The sequence below is a fragment of the Erinaceus europaeus genome, chromosome 3 (genome assembly GCF_950295315.1).
Source record: "Erinaceus europaeus chromosome 3, mEriEur2.1, whole genome shotgun sequence".
NCBI lineage: Eukaryota > Metazoa > Chordata > Mammalia > Eulipotyphla > Erinaceidae > Erinaceus > Erinaceus europaeus.
Window position 1 is genome coordinate 154,360,806 of NC_080164.1, and position 20,900 is coordinate 154,381,705.

Sequence of the window (20,900 nt, forward strand, 5' to 3'; positions counted from 1 at the left end):
AGAGTCTTCATTTGATTGATTACTTGTCAGTTTTACCCTTTTCTTTTTCCTCTCATACAGCACCAAGGAATAAACCCAGGACGCTCTGAGATAGCAATTCCATCTCAATTTTTTTCAGTCTTTTATTTCCTTAAAAGAGAGAAGGTGGAAAGAGGAAGAGATAAACAAGAGACATATTGATCCAAGGAGCTCCCCTAGTGCCATCCATAGTGCTATTTTTAGCTATTTCTTCGTAAAAGCCCATGACATTTGAAAAATTTAGATGTACTATATATTTCTGGCTATGTATTGTATGTATATTTGTGCTTCATACATAAAAAGAATAAGATCAGCTAGTGAGAGAGATAGTATAATGGCTATACAAAAATGACTCCAATGACTGCAGCTTTGAAGTCCCAGGTTCAGTCCCCTGCACCGCTGTAAACCAGAGTTGAGCAGTGCTCAGAAGAAAAAAAAAAACAGTTATGCAAAAAGAGTTTCATGCCTGAGAGTCCAAAGGCCCAGCTCAATCCCACACACCACCATAAACCAAAGCTGATCAGTACTTTGGTTAAAAATAAAAATAGGGGCCAGGCTGTGGTGTGCCTGTTAGAGCGTACACACTACCATGTGCAAGGATCCAGTTTCAAGCCCCTAGTCCCCACCTACAGGGGGGGACGCTTCGCAGGTGGTGAAATAGTGCTATAGGGGTCTTTCTCTCCCTATTTACCTCCTCATTACCTCTCAATTTTGCCCTGTCTCCATCCAAAACAAATAAATAAGTAAATATGAATATAAAAAAGAACAAAATTTGTCCAACAACTGATAAGTGGTTAAGGAAGTTGTGGTACATAATCACAATGGAATGCTACTAAACTATAAGAATCGATGAAATTGTCTCTTTGATCACAACATCAGTGGAACTGAAGGGTATCATGTGAAGTGAAAGAAGCCAAAAGGAGGAGAGAAAATATTGAATGATCTCACTCACAGGAGGAACTTAAGAAACAAAGCAAGGAAAAATACAATGTGAACCTTTAATAAATTGTATTAGATTTCAGCAGAATCAAGAACTCAAGATTGGGAAGGGACTAAAAAGACGTTGGGGATCCGGTGCCCTTGGTGGAGAGTAATGACAATCTGGCAATGGGTGAGGTGTGTTAACACCTATCTTGGAGAGATGTGACATTACCTCTGTCATGAGAGTCTTATAAAGTAGCATTAACTCAATAAAACTACTTGGTTAGAAGGAAAACACACGCGCGCGCACACACACACACACACACAATCTGGGAGGTGACTCAGCAGTTAAAAGTAAACACCTCCATGCATGAGGCCCTGGGTTCTATTTCCAGTACCTGAAAGCACAAAGGACAGAGACCAGGAGAATGTCACCCATGGATAGTGGAGTGGTGTTTAGTGTCCCTCTCTAAATATCCATCGGTTTCTCTTCAAGAAATAATGAAAAATGGACTAAGGAGGGGACTCAAAAACAGACTGTATGTGAAGGACCTGCGTTGTATCCCCAGTACCTCATTAAAATAAAAGAAAAAGAAAGAAAGAAAGAAAGAAAGAAAGAAAGAAAGAAAGAAAGAAAGAAAGAAAGAAAAAGAAAGAAAAGGAGAGGAGAGGAGAGGAGAGGAGAGGAGAGGAGAGGACAGGAGAGGACAGGAGAGGACAGGAGAGGACAGGAGAGGACAGGAGAGGACAGGAGAGGACAGGAGAGGGAAAGAAAGAAAGGAAGGAAGGAAGGAAGGAAGGAAGGAAGGAAGGAAGGAAGGAAGGAAGGAGAAAGAAAGAAAGAAAGAAAGAAAGAAAGAAAGAAAGAAAGAAAGAAAGAAAGAAAGAAAGAAAGAAGCGCATTCTGAGGCAATTATAATAATTCTCTTTCCTAGGCTGGGTGGCGGTGCACCTGGTAAAAAGCCCATGTTACAATGTTTAAGGACCTAGGTTCAAGCTCCCAACTCCCACAGGATTGGAAGAAGCTACACAAGTGGTAAAGCAGTGCTGCAGGTATTTATCTACCTCCTGCCTCCCTCCCAACTTCTCTCTTTCTCTAGCTAAATAAAATAAATAAATAAAATAGTAAAATAATAATAATTCTTTTTTCCTATTTTCCCACCTTCCTCCTGAGGGGTGGCCATGCCACTTCTGACAATAACACCATAGCTGAAATCTACTTGGGAGATCACTGGGGGAAAAAAACAAAACTTGTTTTCCTAAAAATAGAGGCAGCCATTGTCCAGTCAGCCTCTTTTTCCACCTCCACTCAACTCTGCACCTCTTATTGGAGGCACAGAACTGCAAGGTGTAACAGCCATTTTTGTCCTACCGCTGAGTAGTGAGCTTGTGACAGAAATATAGACCTCCAGACCTCTTGTTATGTGGGAGGTATGTATCTGAATTTTTTAAAATAAAAGTTAGTCAGGAATGGCATAACTGTTAGCTGAATGCTTTGCTAGTGAAAAAAATGTCTGTCTCACAAAAAGTAGCTATCCTGACATGACTGAAATATAAATTAAAGCACAGACAAAAACATCAACAAGTATTAACAGGATTATCACCAAAATCAAACATAAGATTTCATTCATGTTCAAAAGAAACACTCTCCTCTTTACTAAACTAAGCAATACTTCAAATTATTTTTAAAATATTCCAACTAATATTGGCATTTGAAACTAATTTGACATTACTGCATAGATGAAAACAGCCATGAAAGGCTGTAAGATAATTTTTCTACTTTATACCAAAATGAATACATTCATGATTTGCCTCGTAGGTATTCCTTTTAAAATATTTGAAAGTAATTATTTCTAAATGAAATATTTAAAATGCATAAGAAAAATGTGCATCTTATAGTAACCCTTTGGGAATCATTTTGCATGTTAAAATTTTCTAAGCAGTCATCTATATTCATCACTTAAATATTTTATATTTTAAATTCTGATATAAGTAAAGTTAATTCTCTCTTATTTTAAAATAATAAGCCACTAACAAACCTGCTTAATAATTCCAGCATCTCTCATTAAGTATTTATGACTTAGTAAAGTTCAAAATAAAATAAACTGAAGATTTCTCTAAATCTAAAGATACTATAAAATCTTAAAGATAAAATTGGTGATAGATAAAATTTATAGACTTCGGACTTTTCCTAAGCATTAGCTCTTCTTCAAAATGTCAAGATAATTCTATATCAAAATCATTTTATTAGCTTCACACCATAAGTCAACTTTGTTAATGATTCTGGCCTAATTATTAAAAAAAAAAAATCAAACATGCTAAATATAGAAAATACAGAGAAAAATTAAAAGACATTTTAAAATCATAGGCAATCTTACCATATACTAATAAACTTTTAACATATTGTTTCATGTACATTCATGCTCTGAATTTTTGTACAAAAATTTGATGGTCTGGGGTCAGGTGGTAGCACACTGGGTTAAGCGCACATGGCGCGAAGTACGAAGACCTGCGTAAGGATCCCGGTTCCAGCCCCCGGCTCCCCACCTGCAGGGGGATCGCCTCACATGCGGTGAAGCAGGTCTGCAAGTGTCTTTCTCTCCCCCTCTCTGTCTTCCTTTCCTTTCTTGATTTCTCTCTGTCCTATCCAACAGTGACATCAACAACAACAACAATAATAACCACAACAACGATAAAACAACAAGGAGAAAAAAATAGCCTCCAGGAGCAGTGGATCCGTGGTGCAGGCACCAAGCCCCAGCAATAACCCTGGAGGCAATAAAATAAAATAAAATAAAATCTTAAAAAAATTTAATGGTCTTTTTAAACAAAATATATTATTTTTTACTCTCACTTAACATTTAACATTCTTTAAGATAAATTTTAATGAATTTTAATTAGCTGAAACAATTTATTTAATCATACTTTCTATTGGACATTTTAAGTGGTTTTGAAGATTCATTACTATTTTTTTAAAAAGCTTTATACTGAAAAGCTTTATTTTTATAATTAGATATTTCTGATTATTATTTCCTTACAAGTATTTCTTAGAAATGGTAAAAAGTTAGGAACATTTTTAAGGCTATCCATTCTTGTTGTTCAGTTACTTGCAATTTCTTTTAAATAAAGACCTTTCTAAAGTTCTCTAAAATAATTCAAAATTAGCATTTAAAATAGATCATTTTAAGTGGTGAAAAGAAAGGACTATACAATTCTTGTCCCTGACAGACTGGTGATACTATTTATAAATTGTATTTTGGTCAATATTTTTTCTTTATTCAAAGTGTGTGTGTGTGTGTGTGTGTGTGTGTGTGTGTGTGTGTGTGGTGTGTGTGGTGTGTGTGTGTGGTGTGTGTGTGTCCTGGGTTCAAACCCATGGTCTTATAAAGCATATGCACTACCATTGAGCTACATCCGGTCAAAATTTTCTAGTAAAAGGTAAAACTTGATCATTTAAGAGCTCCTGATAAAAATCTAAAATATTTCAAAATCAACTGAACTTATTTTGTTACTTATCCTGCATTTTTTTCTAGTATAAGTTTGCTAAAACCAGTATTTAATGATTGTTTGGCCTTCTGAAGTAGTTACAATTGCTCGCTAAAATCATAAACTGTATACCTAGTGAGAAGCAAAACCATTTTTAACCAAACAGATGAAGGAAAGGGGTGCAGATATTTAAGTTCCAAATAGGGTGGACAAATGTAGGAAAAAAATTTAAGTACAATCATGTCAACTCCCTGCAGAAGGAACCAATAAATCAGAGGCAGCCTTAAGATAATAAAACTTTGGGAAACTAAAACAGCAACAAATCAAACAATAGTAAAAAAACAACCCTGATGAACTCATGATACAAAGACCATGTTGGTGGATGCCAGGGGGGAGGAAGAAGGTGGATAAAGGGAGTTAAAAGATTAGTTATAACATCTAGTTATAAAAGAAATAAGTTACAAAAACACAGCCTTTTCTTTGTGTTTGATGTTCACACATGCCCAGTAAAAGATCATGTTTCCCAAAATATTTAAAATTAATAAAACTTCCCAAAGGCCAAAAACATATCATGGTGACTACAGTTATCAATAATGTATTGTATACTTACAAGTTGCTAAGGAAGCAGATCTTATAAGTTTTCAACATAAGGAAAAAAAAAAAGGGTAAGTGTGTGTTATATACTAACTAGACATACTGCAGTGATCATTTTGCAATATATACAAATATTGAATGATGTTGTATAAATGAAATTAACATATATTTGTATATATAGCTATACTCATGTATACAAATATGAACATATGTGTGTACATACACACAAAATGTGAATATATATGCGAAATAAAAACCTCCTGCATTTGGCTGGTCACAAAAAGAAAAAAAACAAAAACTTTGTGAAAATAAGGGTAATTTTCTTCACCAGTATAATTTCATAATCAGTTTCTAAACTGAAAACCACAAGAGTCTAAGCCCCACTGGAAGAGAAATTTGTTTTTCCTTCCAGATGTGTATGTGACGGGTCTTTCCTGAATGACATGTCAAATGGTACCCTTTGGGGAAATCCAAACTATTGCTATAGGTCTTGAACTTTTTTTTTTTTAAGATTTTATTTAATTATTTATTTATGAGAAAGATAGGAGGAGAGAGAGAACCAGACATCACTCTGGTACATGTGCTGCCGAGGATTGAACTCAAGACCTCATGCTTGAGAGTCTAGTGCCTTAGCTACTGCACCACCTCCCAGACCACAGGTCTAAACTTTTCACCCAACTTTTACACTGAACCTCCCTGATGCCATGCAAAATCTGTCCATGTTTTTTCATGACTCTAAAATTTACCAGAAACATTACTACGGTCTGCATTCTGAAGCTGTTCTTCCTGGGCTGTAGAGAATGAAAAGAAAGAAGATAGTTATGGGATTCAGAAAAGATCTTATAATTGCCCCTCATTAACTCACAGGAAAACTAAAAGTAGGCACTTTTAAGCTTCTTTTAAGTATAAATTTTGCACATTTTGAGGGAAGGCAATAGTATAATGGATATTTTAATACATAAAGATTTAACTAAATATAATAAAAAGTAAAAGCACACTTAAGCTGAAGACATATGCCTGGTTTACTACAATAAATACATACTACTAATGTGTGTATACATATGTATAAATATATATTTGTCATCACAAGGGCTTCACTATTTCAGGATGATTTTTTTCAGGTAGAGAGACAGATAGACAAAGAAGAAAAGATAGCACCGCATCAAAGTTTGGGGAAAAGTGTAATGGAATGAGGGCCAGGCTTAAAAACCTAGTGGGCTTAAATATTGTTTTATCTCTACATCAGCATTATTACAGATATTGCTCTGACATTACCAGATATATCGTGAATAGGAGTAAAGTGACAGGATTGTGTTAACAGATGTAGGAAATTGTGGTACTGTCAATATTGTAATGTTTTGGTTTTTTTTGGCCTTTCCCATCCTACTTCCTGTATACAGGTTCAACACCCCTTCTCGCCACAACCAAAGGGAGCACATTACTACCTAAAGATATTTGAAGCCTGAGGAAAACCAAGTTTTATTCAAAGAGATATACACCAAAGGAGATTTCTAAACTCTGAGTATCTTTGCAGTTGATGGCAGTGGCTTTACATCATTTAAGTTTGTTTGGATCCAGATATATGGCTTTCCTTTCCCTTGTTGGAGGGAATGATCACAGGTATTCAGAACTGACACAGCTGTCAGTCAGGAGTAAGATAATTTTTAGCTCACAGCTCAAACAAATGCAAGATTTTTATTTTGTAGCAACTGAGAAGAAAAATGTTAGACATGGAGGAAAAGTTCATGATGACGTCTGTGTATTTTAAGGTGCTAGAGAGAGTGTCAGCCAGAATGGCAGTAGGGAAATTAGGAAGGAAATTAGGGATCCTGCCTGAGAGAAAGGAAAAAAGCAGAAGAGAAATGTGCCAGGCAGTCCCTATCAGCAATGAGGCATCTTGGTTATGACCAGGCAGACATCATCTCTAGCCCAGAGGGGTAGAGAGTTAGCAACTGTGCTTTGGTGTATATAGAACATTTCTCTTTTGAGGACTGTAACTGAGTGTTCTGTGGTGCAATGCTACCATTAAAATGCACTGAATGTATTAAATCAAAATATAGTGAATACATTGGGAAAATACATTGGCATGCTGAATTGAAATTGGCAGACCTAATCATGGGTGCATAATATGTAAAATGGTTGGAGAAGTTGAAGAGCACTAATTACTTGAATAATTTATTATAGAGTTTCATTTTCTACCTCAATGATTTATAATTCTTACACACCAAGCCAGACCAAAAAAAGGCCTGACTCATTTTTCACAGTTTAACCACTTGCACATACTTTTCCTAAGAGGGCTGACAACATGATCATATCCTTTCCCGGGCCCGTGTCTCCCCACTCTGTGACCAGGAGATGAAAACACAGTCTTATCATGTTCAGCACAGTTGGCTAATTTCAACAGATCTGTTTGGGTAAATCTCCAGCCCCCGGCATGCATCCTTATCACAGTCCAAGTGAACAAGAGAGATTAACAAAGCCCGAGCATCCACTTCCCCAAATTGCAAATCATGTGCCCACTATTGAAAGATGGCCAACTTGGTGTCATGGTCCATAGACACTATAGGAAAAGGACTATATCCTCAGTCATCAGGTGTTCAGTTTCAGATAAAAAGACCTCTGTTAAAAAAAAAAAAAAAAAAAAAGACTTCTGTTTGGCACTCTGAAGCAAGCACATTACACACTGGCTAGTGCCTTTCACCCTTACAAGCAGCTTGGTGGGGTGCAGTATTTCCTGGGTGCTGTCCCACACTACACACTACATTCCTGGCCTAGCTAGTTGGAGTTTATAACCTGCCTGCATTTCTTGTGCCATTCAAGTCAGCACATGACAGTAAGACACTAAAGAAGAATCTCTTTTTTAATGTAGTATTTATTTTATTTTAGGTACAGAGAAATTGAGGCAAAGTGAGGAGATAGAGAAGTAGGGAGAAAGAGAAACACCTGCAACACTGTTTCACACTCATGAGGCTTCCTGCCTACAGGTGAGGACCTGCTTGAACCCAGGTACTTGAGAATGGTAATGTACGCTCCACTAAGTGCAGCACCACCCAGGCCCGAGAATCTGTTTTTCTTTCATTGCCACCAGGGTAATCAGTGGGTTTCAGTGCCTGCAGGACAAATCCACCACCACTCCTAACAGGTATATTTACACACACACACACACACACACACACACACACACACACACACTTGGATAGAAACAGAAATAAGTTGAAAGGGAAGGAAGAAACAGAGATAGAGAGACGTCTGCAGCCCTGCTTCGCTACTTGTGAAGCTTCCCCCTGCAGGTGGGGACCAGGCCTGAATCTGGGTCCTTGCACATACTGATATGTGCCTTCTACTGAGTACACCGCAGTCCATTCCGTAAAGGAGAAGCTTGAAAGCTTACTTACCCAAATGAGAACTGACCCTTCACATAAAAACTCTGAATTCAGGATTTTGAAATTCGTCATATATTTTCTGAAAAGAACCAACTATAACCTCACTCATTTAGTCAATTTAAGAATTCTGTGCTTTGTGGTCCAGGAGGTGGTGCAGTGGATAAAGCACTGGACTCCCAAGCATGAAGTCCCAAGTTCAATCCCCAGAAGCACATGTACCAGAGTGACAGCTGGTTCTCTCTCTCTCTCCTCCTATCTTTCTCATTAATAAATAAATAACGGAGTTGTAGCACAGCAGGTTAAGCGCACGTGGCGCAAAGCACAAGGATGGGCATAAAGATCCCAGCTCAAGCCCCCCAACACCTACAGGGGAGTCACTTCACATCTGGTGAAGCAGGTCTGCAGGTGTCTATCTTTCTCTCCCTCTCTCTGTCTTCCCCTCCTCTCTTCATTTCTCTCTGTCCTATCCAACAACGACAACATCAATAACAACAGCATTAATAAAAGACAACAAGGGCAACAGAATGGAAAATAAATAAAAAATATAAATAAAATCTTGAAAGAAAGAAATGAAAGATAGAGAGAGAGAGAGAGAAAGAAAGAAAGAAGGGAAGAAAGAGAGAAAGAAAGAAAGAAAGAAAGAAAGAATGAATGAATGAATTCTGTGCTTAAAGCCATACATATGCTGCTGCCGTCTTGTCCTCATTTTAGCCATTGCCAGGAGAGTCTTTGTTTCAATTTAGCAGCTAAACCCAGCTATCTCCAGAACTTTCTCAACCTCTGCTCGCCCTCCTCAACTACACTGACAGCATCTGAGGCAGTTCTTAACAGAAGATCTCTGCACTAGTGGGAATTCATGGGTAGGTTTTAGAGGGTCACTCAGTCCCGTAAAAGTGTCCAGTGTATGTGTATATTCCCATCTACGTGCTTCTTCTCTCAGAGAAGATCCTTGGTTCTCAGGAGTTTCTCAAAGGAATTTCTAAGCAAAAAAAAAAAAGAAGAAGAAGAAGAAGAAGAAGAAGAAGAAGAAGAAGAAGAAGAAGAAGAAGAAGAAGAAGAAGAAGAAGGAAAAGAAAAAGAAAAAGAAAAAAAAAAAGACTAGCAAACAGTGCTTGAAAACACTTCTAAGCGGGGAACAGGATAGATAGCAGCTGTTTTAGAAGGTTTGACAATAAAAGCCAAACCCATGCGCATCCAATAGCCCTGAATGTTAGGAAGGTGGTTGATTTATCCTTGCTTTATCATGTCATGTTCCAAGAAACTAATGGCCTTGACTAGAGGAAAGAGGGAAAGAGGTAAATGTGTTGTTGTTTGGGTTTGGTTTGGTTTTGCTTTTTGCTTCTTGTTTTTAAGATTTTAAAAAAATATTTATTATTTACTTCCCTTTTGTTGCCCTTGTTGCTTTATTGTTGTAGTTATTATTGTTGTTGTTGTTGATGTAGTCATTGTTGTATAGGACAGAGAGAAATAGAGAGAGATGGGGAAGACAGAGAGGGGGAAAGAAAGAGAGACACCTGCAGACCTGCTACACTGCCTGTGAAGCGACTCCCATGCAGGTGGGGAGCCAGGGGCTCAACCCAGGGTGCTTCTTGTTTTCACCAGAGCACTGCTCAGCTCTGATTTATGTTGGTGCAGGATTAAACGTAGAATCTCTGGGGCCTTGGGCATGAAAGTCTTTTGCATAACAATTGTTATTGCTCTCCCTCCACACCAACTCCAAAAAGCTGTTTTAAAACAAGCAAGGAAAAAAAAATCCTCTTCAGTGAAAAATTGGAAGAAGTTAAGATTTGGAGTACCACTGGATAATTTATTACAATCCACTCACATTCTTCTTTTGCCAGGTAAAATAAAAAATCTCTACCAAGTCTTCTGTTATGACGATGTTATTTCTGAGATGTTTATTCTATGACAGCTTATTATGACAGATATGTAACTGTTATAACTCTTTTGAGTGCTGAAGTTCTATATATAGTTCTTCATTTTAATAAAAAATTGTATTTTCTTTCTTCCTTTAATGTAATATTGTCAATTGCTAAAGCCCAAAATGTTTTATGGACATGGTGCCTCACATTCTACTTAAGTTTATACTGAATTACCATTTTCCAGTGGTTTGAAATATAATGTTTGTGAGTTCTAAGCTTTCTCTATAACCATTTTTCTCTGTGATACCTCCTTGTAATGCCTCCCCCACTTCACAGCTATTTTCAATTGGTCCAAATGTCTGACAAGTGTTGTTTAATTATAGAAGGGAATTTGTGGACAGAAACTACATCCATCTAATATTACAAGAGCATTCTTCTGTTATTAGTTTCTTTCTATATATTCAACACTTTAACTTGCCCCTTCTGGATTTTCTCTGTAATCTATATTATAAGTTTTTAGACCCTGACACTCAAGGTAAAAGCCTCATCCCCAACACACACACACACACACACTGGGCCAAACCAAACTGCTACTGTTAATATGTAGTGTTCCTCAAAGGATTATCTGTAGATCATTTGTATCAGTATTATTATGGGTCATGGACTTGCTTTAAGAAAAGATGACTATTCCTGTCAAACCTCAGACCAACCAGAACAATATTCATGAGTGAGAACCTAAAAAGTTACATTTGACAGCAAATTCCCTATCTGTTCAAGTGACCCTAAGACACATTGAAACTTAAGAACCCATAATTTAGAAGATGTATTTTCTTTCTTGGTTTGAGCTCTGTTTTGGATCAAAACTGAACTGTTTTCACATGCATCCTTCTCACGTTTGAGATCAGCATCTCCCTGTCTTTTCCTAAGAAACAGTCTCTTCTCCCTGTGATTTTTTACAGTATCTTTTCTCTGAATTTTTTTCTCTCAGCCTATATACTGTCCATTAATCAGCTTCTTTTCTGACTGCCTTAAATAAATCCCCTTCGCAGCCACCACTTTGGGCTGCCTGGCTTAAAGCTCCTTGTATAATATTTATGCCCTGGAATTCACAGCAAACACCTGCACATTTTTAAAAGCAAAACTCCCCACACACAGCCTTGCCCTAAAACTCATGTTTGATCTTAGGCACCATCATAAGACAGAACACAATTTCTCTCTTTCACTTTCTCATAATTAAGTCTTTTATTAAAATTCTACTGTTTCACCATCTTTGAGTATGCCTTCATTATTTTATGTTCACACTGAATCCTCCTAACAAAATTTGACACTGTGTCAAAGATATTTTCATAACTACCCTAATTATGGCTTTAATAACTACAAGATAGTCCCCAAAGTTAATTCTTCCAGAATTACTGTTGCTGAGTATTTAGGTTATTTTCAGATTTGATCATTATTAATGATAATATGAAGAATGTATTTACATATGTTATTTTTCCTTCCTTGAATTACTTCTTTTTTAATTATCTTTATTTATTGAATAGAGACAGCCAGAAATCAAGGGAGAAGGAGGAGATGGAGAGGGAGAGTTACAGAGAGACAACTGCAACACTGCTTCACCGCTTATGAAGCTTTCCCCCTGCAGGTGGGGACCAGAGGCTCAAACTCAAGTCCTCGTATATTGTAACATGTGCACTCAACCAGGAGTGCCACCACCTGGCCCCCCTTGAATTACTTCCTTAGAATAAATCCTTTGAGAGAGAATTAACGGATCAAAATGTATGAGCATTTGAAATGTCACTGAGTTGTTGTGTTTGTGTTTTATATATTTCCTTCATGGCATGCTGTAAATGTTACCAGAGTCTACCCAAAGCGAGTGTGGGCAATCTGCTTTGTGTGTGCCGGTTGCTAAGATGTAAATACTCTTACCATGGCCTGTTCCCGGCTATCAACTGGCATCAGCAAATACAAAGTGGGTAAGACCTTCCTGGTAACAAGCAATTCAATATTTTATCACCCATATAATTTGAATTAAATAAATTTAAGAACATAAGCAAGTGTTAAGCAGAGCAAATAATTTGGAAGGAATGAACTTTGAGTAGCTCTTTGCTTTCATCTTTAACATAATTTAACTGCAAGGTATGAAACATCATATTATATGTAACATTACATATTTTTATGTCTTCAAATTGATTTTTAATGGTGGCTAGATTTAATATTTGACTTGTAAATTTTCTGTATATATCACAATCAGCTCTTACATGCAAGTACAGGTAAGCTGCCACATGCCCCATTGAAGTCACTGAAAATTCACCTTATCCCATCTGTACCACAAATAATAACCATGCTTTTAAGCTTACAGATTATGCAAATGCATAATGAATAAAACATAATGTAAAAAAACAGATTAAAGCTGGAGGTCTGCCTGGGTCAATTAATTCTGCCCACCCTCCCCCAATTTGGCAAGTCCTCTCTTCATTAATATGCATTATTCTAGTAATGTTCTTCAGAAGTGCCACCTATAAACGACTCTTTATTTACTTATCAACTGGAAGGATGACCCTATGTAGCTCTGGTGGCAAACGTGATGAGAACCAGTGTGTTACTTAAGCACTCGCTTCCTTGGTATTCTTTTCTACGAAATGGGGAAGAGGTCGCTGCTGACTTCAGTTTTACAAGAAACTAGTGTAGTGATAAGAAGGCTCCAATTTATGGTCTAAGGGGCAATTGAGGATTCTGTAATGCTTATGCCTCGACATTTCCTTCCAAAAGTAATTCATGAGTATCCTAGTTTACTGGAAGAGAGAAATGGGGAAGTCATTTGGCACTTTCTCCTTTGAAAGTCAGTTGTGTTCTTTGGGCTTTCCCAGGGTAATAAAGAGTAAACTCTACATTGCATCTCACTTCAGAATATTTTAAGTGGCACCCTGCACTTGCATGCTAAATGTAAATGTGATATTAAAAGACTCTAAGTGTGCTCACACCCCTTGATCTAGTCACTCCACTCTCAGGAATGTACCAAGGAAATAAGTTCAACACAAAGGAAAATACTTTAGTGTGAATATATTACTCACATCTGAGATACCATTTTACCTCATTTGGGGACTTACTCAACTTAGCAATCATTAATGGCTCCCAAGTGATCACCTACAGAATAATGGCCTCCAGTAATTGCCACTTGGGGAGGGAAGAGTACTTTACTTATTAACCCACAGATTCCTGGACACACACACACACACACACACACAACCCCACTCCAGGACTGAGGTGTAATCTACGAGGATCACTATTTCTTAAAACTCCCCGGTGGTTTTGCTGTCCATCCAGTTTTGGGAACTACAGGCCAGAACTAGATTCATCAAATTGTCTCTGAACAATTGTCTACACATGGAAAGTAATATGACTACGTTGTTTATATGGGCCAAGAAGTTGTTCCAACATAATTTATAATAGCCAAGCATTGGAAACAACCTAAGTACCCATCAACTTTGATGATGGATTAAGAAGATGTGGGAGGAGGCTAGGAGTAGCACACCCAGTTGAGTGCACACATTTTCTTTCACATGCCAGGACCTAGTTTCCAGTCCATGGTCCCTACCTGCAGGGAGAAGGGGGAGCTTCACAAACAGTAAACAATGCTGCAACTGTCTCTCTTTCTCCTTTTCCATCTCCCCCTTCCTTCTCTATGTCTTATCAAGTATGAAAATCAATAAAGTGGTGTGTGCATGTGTATTCAATGGAATACTGTTTAGCAATAAAAAATGAAATCTTTCCATTTGCAAGAAGGATGGACTTAGAGGGTATTTATGCTGAGTGAAATAATTCAGACAAAGAAATATAGTCACACTTAGGAAGAGAAGGCAGGACCACAGAAGAAATGGGTAAATATGTATAAATATAGATAGAAATCAGTTATAGAAATAATAGTCACCCTATATCTGTGACCTTGAGAGAACTACTGATGTTTCCAATGGAGGGAATGGGACACAGAACTCAGATGGGGGGGGATGGTGAGGTACTACACCCCTGTCATCCATCACACAGTTTTGTAAATCAATATGAAGTCATTAATCATTTTTAATTAATTAATTTTAAAAAGAAAGAGTCTCATATAATTTCATTCATATGTGGCATATAGAGAAAACAAACAAATGGACAAACTAAATACAAAAACAATAAATGTTTGAACTCTACAACCAGTCCTACTAGTTACCAGCAAAGGGGAAAGGCTGGAGAATTGGGGAGGAGAAGGGGGGGAAAATGACTGAGTTTTAATAATGCACATCTGAAGCCTATGTAATGTTATAATGCAATGAAACTTGAGAGTCCCACAGCTCAGAAACAGAACCAGGATCCAACACAAAGCAATATGTTTACAAAGTTCCTATTCACCATACTATATATATATATATATGAGCATGTATATTTCATGGCTGGTGGGAGGGGGAGAGGAAAGTGCTCTAAATCATTAGGAAAAGAGCAGAAGACAAGTCATTGTATCTCATAGCATACAAAGGAAGCCACTCACATTGTATGGAATTTATGGACTAGTTTGAATGACAGAGACTTGCTTGTAATGAGACAAGCAACTCACCCTCTCAAGAGGAAGACCACTTTAATTACTTCATGATTGTAGGGTCTCTTCAAATGCAGTGACTAGCAGTAAAGGTCTGACAGGTACCCCCAAGTCACACAAGCCTTTCCCAGAGGGAAGAGTAGAGGACAAAGGGAGATCACAGATGTGGAGATGCGTTAAGACAATCCCATGAAGAGGCAAAGCTTCCTAGACCCTCTCTCACAGGAAATTCTGTCAAATGTGAAGGTAAGAAACAGGAGCCTATACTCAGAAGACTACTGGGTGAAGTCTGCTCTGACCACCAGTCGCTCAAGGTCTTTCATTAACTATCAACACCCTAATTTTCCGAGCTAATTTCCTGCCAGTGTATAAAATAAACTTACTCTTTTTCTAGGGCCAGTCGTCGTCTATAGACTTCTTTATGTCTTTGCCCACAAAGTTCTCCCATTCTGAAATAAACTTTCCTTTCCAATCTATGTGAATTTCATATCTGACCAAGGGCCCTGCCTTCTGGACTATTCCAGTCTATCCTCAAAGCCCTTTCTTGGAATTCCTGTAACTTCTACAGCCTACACTACTTTACTCATCACTTAATTCTCATCTGGAACTGCTTCCTAATTTTTACCTCTTACGGCAACCAAAAGATAAGATCCTTCAAAGTAGAAAATTCTTTATATTTCTCTTAGGTGCTTCAACTTAGGATCAGTACATCATTGGTGACTACTTGTTGCTTGCTTGTAGGACAGAAACTAAAACCAGTGATTCCCCAGACTTTATTAAATTACAGCCCATGTTACTAATTGGTAATTCAAAATCAGATGACCTCAAAGAGTGAATTGATTTTTAGTACACACTTATGTATCATATCACACTCCACTTTTAGAAAGAGGACTTGAGGACTTGAGCACTGACAGTATGTGAAACAAACAAACCTGAAATTCAAGATTTGAATCTCTATCATTTGGATTTTGGTTCTTTCTTTTCTGAATTATAAATAAAAAAAAAAACTCAACTCCTATCCAAACAATGTAGAGGATCTTTAGATTTATTTCACCAAACAGAATGATATTTAAATTACCCAAATAAGTGATCACAATCATAGTAATCAAAAGTTAATTATCTGAAAAATTAATTATCTGAAAAGTCAAACAAACAACTATCACAATAACTTTTATGACTTCAAAAACCAAATGCATCTTATTAGCACTTGGGAGGAAGGATGGTTACCAAGGATGATTATCTCTTTTCTCCTCATAACACCAGGCAGAAGAGAGTAATTACTATGTTTAGCTTAGGAGTTAAATGAAGTTAGCTTTACTATGAAAACAAATATCTATTTTTTTAAGAAGCAAAAGACTTACCTGTTGTAAAATGCTGAAGAAATTTCTTAAAGCCAAAATGACTGACTCCGGAAGTTACATTTGCTCTGAGCAGGTAAGTAAAAACAAAAAGCAACCCAAGCCCTTACAGTGTTCTGATTCCCTTTGAGAATCCACCACTCCTTCCTCTCTAAGAATGTAACTCATCACATTAAAAGAACTGAAAAAAAGTAAGAGCTGGTCTGGTAAAGAATTCAAGCCAAGTTGGTTGGGGTTTAGTGTGCCTGGTGACCTAGGCAGCAGGAACAATCCGAATGTGACAAAAGAGATTAGCAAGTTCCTGTGCATAAATCAATTTCCTGTAGCTGCCTTCTCCGAAGAAGGGGGTTTCATTTTGTGTGGGTTAAGGTGTGTGTGTGTGTGTGTGTGTGTGTGTGTGTGTGTGTGTGTGTGTGTGTTGCGCGTGCGCGTGTGTGTGTGTGTGGTGTATGTATGAGTTTTTCTCCATGACAATATGAAAACTTCCCCCAGATAAGCCCTTGCTGCATGGCTGAATTCACATTTAATTTGTCAACTCTCCCACCCCCTTATCATTTCACTCCCACCCCACCCTAATTTCCCACCAGTAAACCATGTACAAAAAACTGGGGAAAGAATGAAAAGAAAAGATGATGCCTTAATAAAAGGAAATCAAGCAACAACAACAAAAAAAGTTGACTCCACAGACTGGGCTCGGTTAATTTAAACCTTGGGGGGAAAGCGTTTATATGTCAGCAGGATGAGCAGAGGCCAACTCTAGAGGGAAAATGGGAGGTAGGTGGTGCACTTTGCTTTGCCTTATTAATAACCATCAAACAGTGATCTGGAATGAACAGGCACAGCCATAGTGAGGAATCAAGCAGCTTGCCATGCATGCACCCTTTCCCGGACCAGCACCTGTGTTGTGAGATAGACGACTATGAGCTGTTTTCAGACTATGGGGGTTTCAATATCTGCCTCTAAACAGAAATGTGCTTGTTTTTGTCCCAGTGTGAAATTCAGGTGTAGAGACCATTTGCAACCATTATGCTAAGAAAGGGCTTTGGGGATAAGCTGGAATAGTCCAGAATGCAGGGCCCTTGGGCAGATAAAAACAAGAAATTTAACTCTCATGATATGCTCACAGTCTTCTGAATAACTGATCTTAAATGTTGTTGCCCAGGATGAAATTTTTCCCAAAATACCTTTGCACTATAAGGATAAGGTCACCCTCAGTCAAGTCAACAAAGATTTATAGAACCCCTACTGCTCTACTGCATTATCAGGGCTGGGATGTGGACACAATGATGAACAATGGTCAATGTCAAATGAAGGAGAAGGACATAGCCATAAAAGAGATGCTGTGAGTCAGAATCTATTCACTTGAACAAGCCTGGGACATCAAGGTCAAGTAGAAAGAAAAGTGTGTGCAGCCATTTTCCAAATGACCACTGAACACTAATATGGATTCACTCATCGTTATTTCAGGGAATTTTGACTAGTTTCCAAGGGAAAAAAAAAAAAAAACCCACCCCCAGACCAGTATGCCTGACTTGATGGCCATTCTCCTATCATTGAAAACTCAGAACCCTGTGGATGCCTGTTACCAGGCACTGAAGAAAAAAAACCTCCAAGACCCAGATGTTGTTTCTGTCCTCACTGCATCTCTGTGGGGGGAGGGGGGGGTGGCTGGGTAGAAGGTTGGAGAGAAAGATTTTTTAAAAAAGGGGGGGTCGGGCGGTGGCGCAGTGGGTTAAGCGCATGTGGCGCAAAGCGCAGGGACCGGCGTAAGGATCCCGGTTCGAGCCCCCGGCTCCCCACCTGCAGGGGAATCGCTTCACAGGCGGTGAAGCAGGTCTGCAGGTGTCTATCTTTCTCTCCCCTTCTCTGTCTTCCCCTCCTCTCTCCATTTCTCTCTGTCCTATCCAACAACGAATTGCGTCAACAAGGGCAATAATAATAACCACAACGAAGTTACAACAAGGGCAACAAAAGGGGGGGGGGGAATGGCCTCCAGGAGCGGTGGATTCATGGTGCAGGCACCTAGCCCAGCAATAACCCTGGAGGAGGAAAAAAAAAAAAAGGCTTAAAGAAATGCAAGCAAATTATATAGTGACTATTTTAAATGAATCAAAGAAGAAAATAAGCTACATAGCAAAACAACTTCCACAATCATGAGAGAATCAAGGAGGGCCTTTTTGATAACCAACATTTAAGCTGAAACCTGAAGCTGTGACTCAGACCCAGAGAAAAATAAGAATCATCTGAGAAGCCAGTAAAGAAAACTTATACTGGGGGCCAGAGGCCAGAGGTGACACACGTTACCATGTACAATAACTGGGGCTGGAGTCCTCAGTCCCCACCTCCAGGAGGGAAGGTTCACAGTGGTGAAGCAGTGCTGCTGCAAGTGTTTCTCCGCATCTCTGTGTAAATCTCTCTCTCACACGCTCTCGCTCTCTCTCTTCCTCTTTTCTCTTGATTTCTCTCTTTCCTATCAGATAAAATAAATTAATTAAGTTAATTTTTAAAAATAAGAAGACTAGTACCAAGGCCCTACCCAGATTTACCCCCCAGAAATTCTAGTTTAAGTTGCTTTGATTGGGGTCTGGGCATCAATATAATTCCCCCTGATCATTCTAATGTGCTAATAGCAGCTCTAATGATGATAAAAACAAACTCAACAGGGTAGGAGAAAGGCCATTTCAAGTAGAGTAAAAGTGTGTGCAGACCCTGAGGTGGGGAAGAGCCTGCCTTATTTAAGGGAGTGAGAAAGAATTGATGTATCTGGAGTGGCAGATACACAGTGGTGGCAGGAATGGAGGGTAACAGGTGAGTGATCTCAGAGATGGAGACATGACTACTCAGCTTATAAAGAACCCTTGTAGGAACCTCAGTGTCAATTTGTTAATGTGCAGTAAGAACTCAATGTGTCAGGTGAGCTCCTGGAGCCTTCTAATGAACATATTATCTCCTTCTAGAAAATTATTTGTAGAAAGCCAGATCATTACCACAATCCTATCAGGCAAGCAAAACATATGGCTTGTGGAGAGCTTATTTACCTCTGCTTTTGGTCAACAAAAAATTAAGGACAGCTTGTGAAGATACAAATACCGGGGGCCTGGTGGTAGTGCACTGGGCTAAGCGCACATGGCGCCAAGCACAATGACCAGCATAAGGGCCCAGGTTCCAGCCTGCGTCTCCTCACCTGCAGGGGGGTCGCCTCACAAGCGGTGAAGCAGGTCTGCAGGTGTCTATCTTTCTCCCTCTCTGTCTCCCCATCCTCTCCTGATTTCCCTCTGTCCTATGAAGCAATAAGGGCAATAACAACAACAAAATAGAAAAAATGGTTTCCAAAAAAAGTGGATTCATAATGCATGCACCGAGCCCCAGTGATAACCCTCGAGGCAGATAAAAAAAAAAAAAAAAAGATACATATACCTCAGCAAGAAGAAATTAACTAAAAGCAAGATGTGAAAGAATGAGTGCAACAGCAATGAAGACAAAAATTAAATTAAAATCAGAGAAGTGAAGTGATACAGGAAAATGCATGTCGTATGGCTCGAGCTTTTTGAGGACCAGAAAAGCAGCAAGCACTGCGACATAGAAAGCTGAGCGCCCCTAATGAAAATGAACGTTTTTCTCGGGGTGGCAAAGCCTCCCTGGCTTCCTGGTGCTGAGAACAAAGAGAAACGTCGCCCTTGGTTCTCCCAGAGAGGATGTTACAACTAAGGCGAGAGACACCATCCTGAGGTTAGACACAGCCAAAGGCAAGTTTGTCAGTGCAGGTTGATTTCATCTCACAGAGGAGCTGGCAACCAGGGACTCCTAGGTGTATGCAGGAGAACAGTGAGGACTGCTTCCAAGTACCAGTCTAACATAAAGATGAAGACAGGCTGCAGATCCACTTTAGAAAATGCACGGTAAGAGATTTCCCCCATTTAAATGTCTAAAAGATTTAGAGGTGGCCAAGAGTTCTGCATTGGTTGTACTTCCTACAGGGGATTCGGTGGTTTTCTCAGTGCCCTTTGTCTCTTATGAAATCAGAGGAGGGCCAGCAAAATAGCTCACATGGATAGTGTGCTATTTTGTTACGTGAGTGCCCCAGGTTGAGTTGGGCCTCCATTGCATTGAAGGAAGCTTTGGTACTGTGGTCCCTTTCACTCTCTCTGTCTCTTTGCCTTCTTTGTCTCTATCTGAAAAAGAAAGTAGGGGCTGGGTGGTAGCTCACCCAGAAGAGCCCACACGTCACCATACGCAAGAACCCAGGTTCAAGCCCCTTGTTCCTTCACAAGTGGCGAAGCAGTGCTGCAAATGTCTTTCTGTCCTTCTCCCTTTCTATCTCCCCCCTCTCCTCTCAGTTTCTTTCTGTTGATCAAATATAAGAAAGAAACATAAATCCAGGAGAGGTGGATTTGTAGTATAGTCACTAACTCCAGAGATAACCCTAGTAGCAAGAGGAACAAAGATAGAGAGAAAGACAGGAAGGAAGGAAGGAAGGAAGGAAGGAAGGAAGGAAGGAAGGAAGAAAGAAAGAAAGAAAGAAAGAAAGAAAGAAAGAAAGAAAGAAAGAAAGAAAGAGAAAAGAATTCAGAGGATGGAGATAAGGACAGCTGCCTACATGGACAGTACCCTACCACTAGTCTAACAGAAGACAAAAGGAGATGGCTCTTCAGAAAGCAAGGGGGCCGGGTGGTGACACACCTAGTTAAGTGCACATGCCACAATA

General features: G+C 38.9%; 1 protein-coding gene and 1 long non-coding RNA gene across 3 annotated transcripts in view; both read right to left on the reverse strand.

Moving 5' to 3' along the window:
* Nucleotides 1-16,465, reverse strand: part of RHOH (ras homolog family member H) — a 45,013-nt gene extending 28,548 nt beyond the window's left edge. For both annotated transcript variants that reach the window (XM_007526988.2, XM_060188155.1), the window contains exon 1: nucleotides 16,199-16,465. The gene's annotated coding sequence lies outside the window, so the exon portion shown is untranslated. The remainder of the gene's footprint in view (nucleotides 1-16,198) is intronic.
* LOC132537564 (uncharacterized) overlaps nucleotides 1-20,900 on the reverse strand; it is a 521,799-nt gene that overhangs the window by 320,510 nt on the left and 180,389 nt on the right. The window lies entirely within an intron of this gene.